Below are 10,995 nucleotides of genomic sequence, written 5' to 3' on the forward strand. Positions count from 1 at the left end.
TCCTGTGCCTTAACCAGCACACTACATGCTGGCCCCAAGACTATTGATTTTAAGAGAACAAGAAGACTTCTGGATGAATTGGCTGCAATTTCAAAGGACTAAGCAGTTAATTTATGTAACAAGAGAACTATGGAAGCCCTTGCTTTAATTTCATAATCTTTGCATTTTAGAGTAGTGTTTTATCTGTTGAGCCAGAAAGCTTTTGTTTTCCCCCATTAAGGATTGACTCTAGGTTTGATTTGCCCACACAGTGGAAGATAGGGGCTGCCATTTCATCTCTTAGTTGTGACTTTATACGGCTCTTACATGAGCACATACTCACAGGGCATTATTGTGTGACAAAAGCAGCAGGAGGGTGCAATGTGTCTCAGACTTTCTTTTAAAAGTAGATTCAATATGAACAAGCTAATAGTTCTCAAACTTTCATGTACATCCTGATGGATCCCTTGACAGCAATGCAGTGTTTGACCCCATGTCCTGAGTTACTGGTTTAGTGAGTCTGGAGAGGGCTCAATAACTGGCATTTGTAGCCAGGTCCCTGGTAATATGATTGCTGTTGGGAACCCCTCACCTAAGCTGACTCGTGCCAGCTCTGATGCTTCCTTCCACCCACAGAAGCCCACCTAAGGCCAGTCAAGGAGACGTGTAAAGTGTTAGCTTGAGAAACTCAAGTGCTGATAAGAAAGAGGCCACCTAATGTAGCCTCCTTTCCAATGAAAAATCCCTTTTATGACAACACATGATGTAGCAGTTGCTTTGTTTGCCTTCCTCTTTGTGTTTTCTCTCTTTACGTACTTTACTGCTGTGGACTTGGGCACCCTAGGAGGACTGATGAAAATTTTAAAAAGTGAGTATATATTTAGGATATTCACTGAGTAAGATTTTTTCAGACAGTTAAAGAAGTGAAGACCCATTCTTTCTTCAACATTATTGAAATTTTATTCCTTGAGGGTAGGAGTTATATTCTTATTAGCAACATATTTTGCACATAAAAGATGTATACAAATCTGAGGAATACTCTGGCTGGTGAATCATGGGCTCTTGCTCTGAAAAACATGTGAAGTTATTGAGAAGTCTCCAAAAAGATATTTAATTTCCTATTAAAAACTTCTTTTTTTCTAGAGGGTGCATGTTCTTGCTAGACAGAGAGGGAGAGGAGAAATTAGTCGTGCTGCAATCCCTTCTCTTTTGTCTCTACATTCTGTTGGGATTCTGGGCAAGCACACATACATACTAAGTTTGTTTTTCAAGCCATCAAGGTCAGGATTTGAACTGTATGATTAGCCATGTGGGATCCAGCTCCTTTAACCACTTGGCCATGGGCCAGCCCTTATTCCCTATCTTTTGACAAAGGCAGACAGCTGTGTTGACAGCATACGGCAAGGGTGAATATTTTTTGTGAGTGATAATTCTCATAGCCAATACCTTAGCCATGTGATTTCTATAGTTTGGACCTGTCTCAGTGACCACAAGATTCATGTATGGGCCAAAATGTCATTTTGGTTAAATATGATTAATTTCTTTTGTGGAGAAATGATATTTGCTCAAGAAATATAACAATGGTTACATAAAAGGCTGGATCTAGTCTGATTATTTTTACTGAAACTGAAGGGTGTCACTACTCTCATAGAGATTAGATATGCTCTGTGTTGGCTGAGACTTCAAAATACTTGCACTCCAACTACATTTCTTAGCTTTTCTCACCTATTTATGCTTTCCAGTGATGGAGAATGTCAAGCTGTGAAAATGAAGTAGACAGATGTATTATAGTCATGTGCTACATAATAGTGTCTCCATTAAGACGGACTACATATACTAAGATGGTCCCATAAGATTATGCTACATAGCCTAGGTGTACAATAGGCTTCACCACATAGGTTTATATAAATACATTCTACAATATCCACACAACAAAATCCCTAATAACATTTCTCAGGATGTATCTCTATAGCCAAGTGACACATGAGCATACCTCTGACCAGATCCTACTACACAAAATTTCTTCTTATAGTAAACCAAAATACATCACTTTGTAGCTCATACTGATAGGTCCGAGTTCTATCCATTCAAGTCCAACAGAACAATTACTATGCCATCTTCACCATCAAACATCACTATGTCTGAAAATATCAAGCCTCCCTTGAGTATTCTGCAAAGACAACATCCCTGATTCTTTATATATTTCTTATATGACATGGTTTGTCATCCCTATTACTCCTTTCTGCACTTAACCAAGTTGGGTTATATTTCTTTTAGATTGAAATGATAAAAAATGACAGTGAAATAAACCTCCTCAAAAACACTCTATTAAACAGGAATTCCACTAGGAGACATTATTTCCTTTAATGGTGAGATATTTAAAGTGGACAAGAGTTCTCTAATCCAGTGTAACTGCCCCCTTGGAAGGACTGGCATGGATCAGTGGTATTCACTATTTCGGATTATAACCTTGGGCTCTGCATGAATGGACTGTGGCTTTAGCACCCAAATTAGAGGAGTAAGAATATTTTAAGAGAGCTAGAACAATAAGAATCATAACACTGTTTTTTTCTGGTTCTTTCTTTTATATATTTCTCATGTATTCCCCCTGATATTTCCCTTTTCTAGGAGGGTTAGCACTAAAGTTGGTCTCTCACTTCTAATGAAAAGGTATAGATCTTAGTTTAGAGAGCATCTTCTTGAGGCAGGCAGAGGTTCTCAAAGATTACTTACAAACTACATGGTCTATTTTCAGGAGAACACTTGCTATTGTTAGATTAATTCAACCTAAACTTACAGCATGTATCTAACCTATAGATGTTTATGTGATTCAATACAAAATGCAAATTGCTAGTCAACAGCAAGTTCCAGATATTGGAAGACAGCATCTAATTCTTCAGCATTCTTAGACACAATGTGGGTGTAATTGTCAGGATTAGAAAGTAGCTCCCGAGCATAGATGGTGAAGTTAGCTCTTTTCTTTTGTATTTACTTTAACAGTTCAACTAACAAGAGTCAAGCAATATGGATTTGCATCTCTTTTGTTAAGTATCAACTACACCCACTTACAGAAGTCAAATTATCCCAACTAATTTATTTATTTTTTAGAAAAGATACACTACTAAAGAGTGACTCAAGGGTGTAACAAAAATACAATCTTCAAGAGGGATCTTTTTTTCCATTGAGACAAATTATTTGCTTTTCCCAACCAATTCCCAATCTATTTTAGCTATATTGCTTTGATGCCAGACATTTATGTTGGATATATATATGCCAAACACCCCAGTGTGTCTACCCTGCCAGTTTCTCTTCCTCTTGGGCACAGAGCTAAAAGGTACAGTTTCCAGCTACTCCTGCAATTAGGTATGGCCATGAAATACATTGCTTCTAAGCCAGGATCATTGACATTTCCGGCACAATCATTTACTCTGTTTCTTTCCTTGTCTTCTGGCTAGATGCTAACAGTCAGGCAACCTCAAAGGCCATGTGTTAAAGACAATGGAGCATCTAGACCAGCAGTTGGCATAATGGTTATGTCTCTGAATTCCTACATAGTCGACCGTGGTTTGAGTTCTAGACTCGGTCGCTTAAAACTCATGCCAGGTGCATGTGCATGCATGCCCAAGATCCCAAGAAGAGAATAGAAGAGTAGGGACTGTGGCATGGCCATCCCTCTGGGGGTGATTTCTTCACTTTCTGTCTCTTTCTGTCTCTATGGCAAGCAAAAATCTTTCTGAAAAAAAAAAAGAAAGAAAGACAATGGAGTGTCTATTGGCTGGGAATCTTGTATGACATTAGACAAACTAATGGGAGGGAGAACAGTTTTCTACTTCAAAATTGCTGAGAGTTACGGATTTTCTGTTATACCAGCAATTTGATTAATCCAGTGCATCTAGCCTTATTTAGGACTGAATTTAAGGCCACATTGTAAGAAAGAATAAGAGCTTCCACTATTTATAAAATGCCTACTTTGCGTTGGGCATTTTGTTAAGGACTTTACATTAGCACATAATCCCCATAACATCTCTGGAATAGATGTTGTTATTATTATTTTCATTTTATAGACAAGGAAGCCAAGTCGTAAGGTTGATTGAGGTCACACAATTAGTGGGTGCATTATGTAATTGTTACAATTTTCCACTTTCTTTTCTGTAAGATTATATGTCTCCACCTGTTGCCATGTCACTTGCAGTGTCTCGCTGTGGGAGAAATATACATCCTTCTCATAGACCATTCTTAGGCATGGTGCCTTAGTCAGCTATTGTGTTGCTAACAGAAATACTTGAGACTGAGTGATTTATAAAAAAATAGATGTTTGTTTGACTCATGATTCAAATAAGCTGGTGGCTAGAAAGTCCAAAGGCATAGGGTTGGCATCAGGTCAGCCGAAAGAGGGAGGTTGGTGGGTGTGTGCAGAGACAGAACTTGGGTGCAGTTATCTTCCTTCTTTTTTTAACAACCCACTCTCATGAGAACTAACTTCTCCCCATGAGAGCTAGAACACTTGGTCTCTTGAGAGAAAGCACTAATCCACTCATGAGGCTGATGCCTCCTTGATCCAAACATCGCCTGCTAGGCCTCGCTAGCACCCAGTGCCATTTCACTGGGGACCAAATTCTAAAACATGAGCTTTTTGGGGACAAACCATTATCCACACCATATGACATATCACTTGTTTTGGTCATGGACTGTAAGTAGATAACTTGCCATGTCCGAGCGGTGATTTAAGGGCCATTGTTTAATTTGACATTCTCCTTTTCCTCTGACACTTGTATGGGATATCCAGATGAGACTGACTTCACCCTGGATCCTAGAGTAAAGTAGACACAGAACACAGCCACATTTGCCTCAAGCATTTAGCTTGAGGGAATAGTAAACTGTTGTTTTATAAGCCACTGAGATTTTGGAGTTACCATCACTGCACCAAACCTAGCAAAAACTGATGGATACACCTAGACCTTGACACAAATACCATGGGTAAGACATCAGAGTCTATGCTCTTTTAATAAGGAGCAAAACTACCTGCCAAGCACATTGTCAAATGTGCACAAATTTCTGTTGGATGATATGAAGGAAATCTAAAGCATGATTCAAAAAAAAAAAAAAAATCACCCTGGATAGAAAAAAACAGATGCTTGTAAGTTTAAAGAGGAAACTGTCCTCACTTAATATATACCAAATATCTGCACTGTATGGAAGAAATTAAAAGATTGGAAGGCATGAAAGCATGGACAGCAACTTTCGACACCAGAGACAGTTTGGGAGCAGGGTGGGAAGTGTGGGTAGGGGAGAGAATCAAGGGAGAAGATAAATAAATAAATAAAAACAAATGAGGAGACTGCCAGAGCACCAGGATTTAAACTTAATTTATCCATTTATCTTTCACATTGCATATAATACATTCAGATTTGGCCTTACAAAACAGTTGTTAGCAAGAATGTGTATCTTTTAACCCATAGTTTCACTTGCTGTTTTTCTTCTGTAAAGATTTCATATCAGAAACCACAATTCTCTGCCTGGGAATATGACAGGTGGTAAATGTCAGCCAAAATCTATTCTCTAAAAGAACTCCTGGTATTGTATGATCCTTGGTCCCAAACACATCCATAAAGAAATACAAAGGGTAAGAGTGAAGAGGTTGCTATGTTTAATCTGACCTTGATACATTTGCATGAACATGAATTAAATGGTCATATGGTTTTAATTTGGGATTAACGTCACATATTATAATTAGCAAAATTGATTGATGGCTTTATTGCATTCTGAACATAAGAAAGGTTTGAGTGGCTGTTGAAACATCATGCACTGGGCAAAATTATCTTCTGAGGTTCTGATTAAGTAGCTATTTATTTCAGTACTAAATAAATAAATATGTACTTGCAATTGATTAGGAAGTATGGTTAAATCAAATGTAGAGTTTAGGGAGGGTACCGACTACCCTTTGAAAGATGACACTGTCCTTTAGTGAGGGAAATAATTTTACTGTTAATGTTAAAATGGAATCAATTATATACGTGTTCTAGTACTTTGTCAGAGCAAATTCAGAATAACTTCAGAGTACTAAGCACGATTACAACAATTTCTTCTTTCTATTGGACTTAGTTATTTTGTAAATAATTCTTACAATTATTTAAAATGTATTTCTGTCCCAAATGATTGTATTTTGTTTTTCTGTCTACTCCAAATTCTTTAACTACAACGAAAAAGAAAATCATAATTCAGCAGAGGTATCTAGATGATTTCTCAACTTAACTACCAATTTGTCTTTTATTGCTATTATCAAATTTAATAATTTTGTAAAACTCCAAAATGAATCATTCTCCTTTGGCACTTAAATGACAATTATTGAGGATAGGAGAAAGAAACAATAATGTAATCCTAATAAACTATAAATTTAAATTCATTGAATATAAACATCTCAGTTCCACCAACTTTGAAGTTCTGATATAATAAATTAAAAAAAACAGTAAACATACTTTGCATCGGAAAGTATCACTTTAAAGCTGCTAAAAGTAAATAATTGGCTTTTCTCCTAGTTTCCTTCCTTGTTCTTACTCTGTCTCTTGTTGGTCCATTTCTCTTATTAATTTGCATATTACTTAAATGTCATATGATTAAGGAAGAGGTGGTGAAAAAGAGAAGAGCTTCACCTTGTCTGCCTGCCTTTAAATAAAAAAAGTTCATTTTATTTTCATGAAGATTAACAACAGCATTGAGCCCTTGACCACTGCAACATTTTCTACTTCGGAAAATCAGTGAGTGGGGTTAAGTTTCCTTAAGGGCATAAATATTTTTAATTTCCAATAAATTTTTTCTATTTCTAATTAAACAGCTATTTTCATGTTTTCTTTAAAGTCCTGTAGAAATAGTTTGTGAGAAGTTAGGGAGAATATGAGAATGAATTAAAAGCACTTTCACATTTTCAAAGGACACAGTCTACCTAAGTCCTTATGTACTAAATGAAGACCTGTGCCACATAAATGAACACACACTATTCATGTATAGACAATACCAAGGCAAGCTATCAAAATAACTTTTTTCTTTAAACTGCAAAATGAAACCAAGTGCATGGGGTCAATTTTACTTAGTTGCTCTCCTTAACAAATTGTACTTGAAATGGGTAAGCTAATTATTTTGGATTATGCTATTGACTGCATAAGGGCATAATCACATAATGTTCAGCAATTAGTCAGGTAGGAAGAAAGCAAGTCATAGTTTGGTAAATTAACAATGAGTTCATGAGCATGGAATCTATCAGAACTAAAGATGATTGGATTGAGTAATTTTCTATATGTAAATAATTTGCATGCCCCTCTTTTAAAAATTCATGAATGAATTTGAACTCTAGAATTCACAAATGCCATGACTTTGATTATATAACAATGCATATTCTTGGATGGCTTTATCTTCATAACTAATCTCTACTTCCTCCTGCTGATAGCATCAAGTGGAACAAAGCCATGGTACAGATGCATTGTTTACATTCTAACAATACTCTACATATCAGCTCTTTTTTCTACTTTAGTTACCAACTCTTTTATAAATTAAATAATTGGTAAGCTTCGAGACCCATCAGAAACCAAAATTTAAGAAACAGTATAATAGCTCACCTTTTCCCTTGTTCTGGAATAGATTGTTTTGCCTTTACTAGTGATAAAAAAAAGACTGAAAGGTAGAAACGCTTTAACCACATCCTGAGTGTTCTGCAAGCATCTTTAGAAAACAACATTCCTATAGCTTAAAGTCCAGGGAGAAAAAACCAGGGTATATCTTTACAGAAAATGAACCCAAACCAGTTCAAGACATCATGCACTAATGCATGCTCAGAAGAAACAAAAAATACCCAGGGATATTGTAGAACCTTTATCCACATTTCCAACCAGTTGCTAAACCTTGGTTGAGCTCTGCAATTCAGACTGCACCTTGTAACACCTGGATGCCATTCTTAAAGGCTTTCTACATGAAATGAAACTGCCACCTTCCTCTATTATTTTTCCTCATCACTATGAGTGGTTGTGATGATGGGCACCAACTGTTAAAGAGGAAGATAGAACGGTAGAAATCAGCTTGTGGTAGGATAAGGACAGAGTGGCTGATGGACTTACCTGTCTTCCCTGTATGAATGTTGAAATGGATCTTCAGTGATAAATCCTCCTGCACAGTTGCTTCCGTGTTTGTATTAAGAAAAGTGATTCCTCTCAGTTTTCTGTGCCTGCAACCTTGGAAATGTAGCCACCCTGGTCGCTGGAAGATACCACCTCAGTCTCATCTCTCTAACACACCCTCACCGTTTCTTTGGGGCTCACCATCTTTGCTTAGAATCCTGTTAGGTCTGGACTAAGAGTAAATTATTTCTCTGCCCTCTTGGGTTTCAGGAGCCTTAGAACAAGGTTGGCTGGTCTTGAGCTGAGCAGGGTGCTTCCACAGTGCCTTTTTTGCTGTCTATTCCCAACAAAAAGTTAGAAGGGAGCCCGAGAAAGGAGTGAATGGATGCTTTTCAAGGCAAAAGGATTCAGTTGAAAGTAGACATTCTTGTCAACGACTGATCCAGTGTGTGTGTGTGTGTGTGTGTGTGTGTGTGTGTGTGTGTGTGTGCCCCTTTTCTCTGCCTAAGCATGGATGGGATCCTTACCCCATTCTCAGCTCTGCTTGGGTCTTATGTTGTTTCAATGTTCTTGATTTTGAATAGTTACTCTGATGCACCGCCATGCATGAAATAGATGATTTGCAAGCTTCTTTGCCGCACGTAATTCCGCGGTAACCTGATATCTGGATTCTGCATGGGCAAGGGGAATCAGTCCTTTAGAAAGTGATTGACCCAGTCCAAAGGAGCTAGTACCGCTCCCCAGGGCTGCAGACTCGGGCGGTGAGACCCTGGACTCCTGTGCTCTGGCCTTGGTGCTGAATCCGGAACCTGCTCCGGAACCATCTCGACTGCCCCTTGGTAACTTTCTCAACGTTTGAGGGCTACCTGGCCAGTCCCAAACGCCCTCTTAGTCGCCAACAGGGAGCTGAGCACAGCCGATACCTTGGCACCTTCCACAGGACATGCGCTGGCTTATTCTTTGCCTGTACCTGGGAAAGTTTTGTCCAACCTTTTTTTGTTTGTTAGTTTTTTTAATTAAATTTTTTTAATTAATTTTTTTTCCTGAGCTGGAGCTGCGATTTCCCCTCCCACCTGGGTCGCCATGGAGACTCGAGCTTTTTCTTTCTCTAGGCAAAATGGGCGAAGCTTAGCTCATCTCTGACTGTAGCAAGCCCCTTTTTCTTTCTGAGCAGTTCCTGGGCATCCCTTCTCCGTTTTTCAGCAAAAAAGAGGCAGACAAGGAATGGAGCTGGCAGCATTGTGGCATTGCACTCTGTACCGCGGGATCACCAGGACCGACAGACTTTGGCTAAAGTGGTCCAGAGACACTAAACATGTAATCTCCAATTCCCAAACACTGGAGATTTTTCCCCCCTCCTTCTTCCATTTTTGGGGGTGGAGGTGAGAATCTTTGGAAAATTCTGGTATTTTATTTCTCCACTAATCTCACCTTATTCCTAAGCTATTTCTATAAGATATCTTTTCCCTTAAGAGTCTCTTCAGATTGAGCCTGGTACAAGAGATATACCTGTGGATCCAGCCAGGTTTTATTGGGTTTGGGGAATACTAATGTTATTTCAGTTAAAAACTAATTCAAGCTTAATGTCTTGATGCAAATGAAAATATACCCAGGAGGAAGCAAAGTCAGCAGATTCACCCAACCTGCTAAATACTATCATAAACATGTCATTTTATCTGCGGTTTTTCCCCTTACAAATAATCCCATTTACTTCTAGGGAGACCTTCCCATTCGTTGCTCTTAGTCAGTATATGGCAACCTGGGTCTCACTGAGATGAGTGAGGAGTTGCTCTGTTCCCCTTTCTCTGCCTGCTTCCCCCACCCCTCACTTTCATGCTTTTTCTTTCCTCTTCGCTCCTCTCCTTTTCCCTTCTCCACTCTTCTCGGTGCAAAGTGGAACGAGGGTACAGCTGTCGACAAAGACAATGGGCTTTTCCCAACTGTAAATGACTACACCGCCAGCCGTCCCTGCCAGTCAATCGGTGCATTTCATCGGTGCCCGCGGATGTTGAAACGCTGTCTGCCATAACCGACTGGGTTTCACCAGCCCAGGGCATGCAGACCCCTCCTCCGCCCGCCCCCCGTGCGAGTTTTCAGTCGCTAATGAAAATCGTAGGAAACAGATTTCCCTCTGTTATGTAACCGGCTTCTCCCTGCCTTGCTTTGACTTGAGAATCATGTTTCTCATCAGAGTGGGGATGCGTGCAGCGACGGCGGAGCTGGGGAGGGGAGCGGGGACCCCAGGGCACGGAACCTCTTGCCCAGACTGTTGCCACAGCTCCTCGCCTTCGAGCAACTCGGAGCACCGCTTACCTTGTTGCGGACAGGGTGGCTTCACTCAATCATGATCTCCTCTCGGAACGGAGCAAAATTTAATAATTCACTACACGATGGATGCGAGGGAAGGAAATACGAAAAGAAAAGAAAAACTGGAATCAGATGGTCGAATTTCACATCAGCCCCGGAAGGCTGCTAGGAGACTCCATTCTCCTCGCGGTTCGTCCAGCTCTGGGTCCAGCGTCCCGGTTCCCACGGATCCCCACCCCTCCGCCCGCCCAACCTCTCCAGCCAGGTGCGGCCGTCTTCAGACTGACTCCCTCTGGCCGCGAGCGGAGAGGAAGGCTGGGCGCTGGGGCCAAAGGAGGGGCGGAGGGGTGTGCGTTCGGGCAGGGACGCGGGAGGGAGACCGGGTGCGAGGAAGAGGGACAGGCGAGAGTGGCAGAAAAAAAAGAAAAATCCCCGGTTAGGAGAAAAGTGATGGACCACGCAAGGAGACGTCATGAAATCCGCAGATTCAATGAATGCTACTCAATTCCAGCCGCCTGGCTGAGCCCGGCGTCAGCGCAGGAACAGACGCGGCTCCAGGGATAAGAGCGTGCGCAGCGCCGCGCTCTGGAGAACTGCGGACACA

The 10,995-nt window shown here is 40.3% G+C and overlaps 1 protein-coding gene across 1 annotated transcript in view; it reads right to left on the reverse strand.

Annotated features, from left to right (window-relative positions):
• KCNJ6 (potassium inwardly rectifying channel subfamily J member 6) overlaps positions 1-10,614 on the reverse strand; it is a 350,982-nt gene extending 340,368 nt beyond the window's left edge. The window contains exon 1 of the mRNA XM_006146286.2: positions 10,398-10,614. The gene's annotated coding sequence lies outside the window, so the exon portion shown is untranslated. The remainder of the gene's footprint in view (positions 1-10,397) is intronic.
• Positions 10,615-10,995: the final 381 nt, after the last annotated feature.

The sequence above is a fragment of the Tupaia chinensis genome, unplaced genomic scaffold, assembly GCF_000334495.1.
Source record: "Tupaia chinensis unplaced genomic scaffold, TupChi_1.0 Scaffold000175_1, whole genome shotgun sequence".
Lineage (NCBI taxonomy): Eukaryota > Metazoa > Chordata > Mammalia > Scandentia > Tupaiidae > Tupaia > Tupaia belangeri.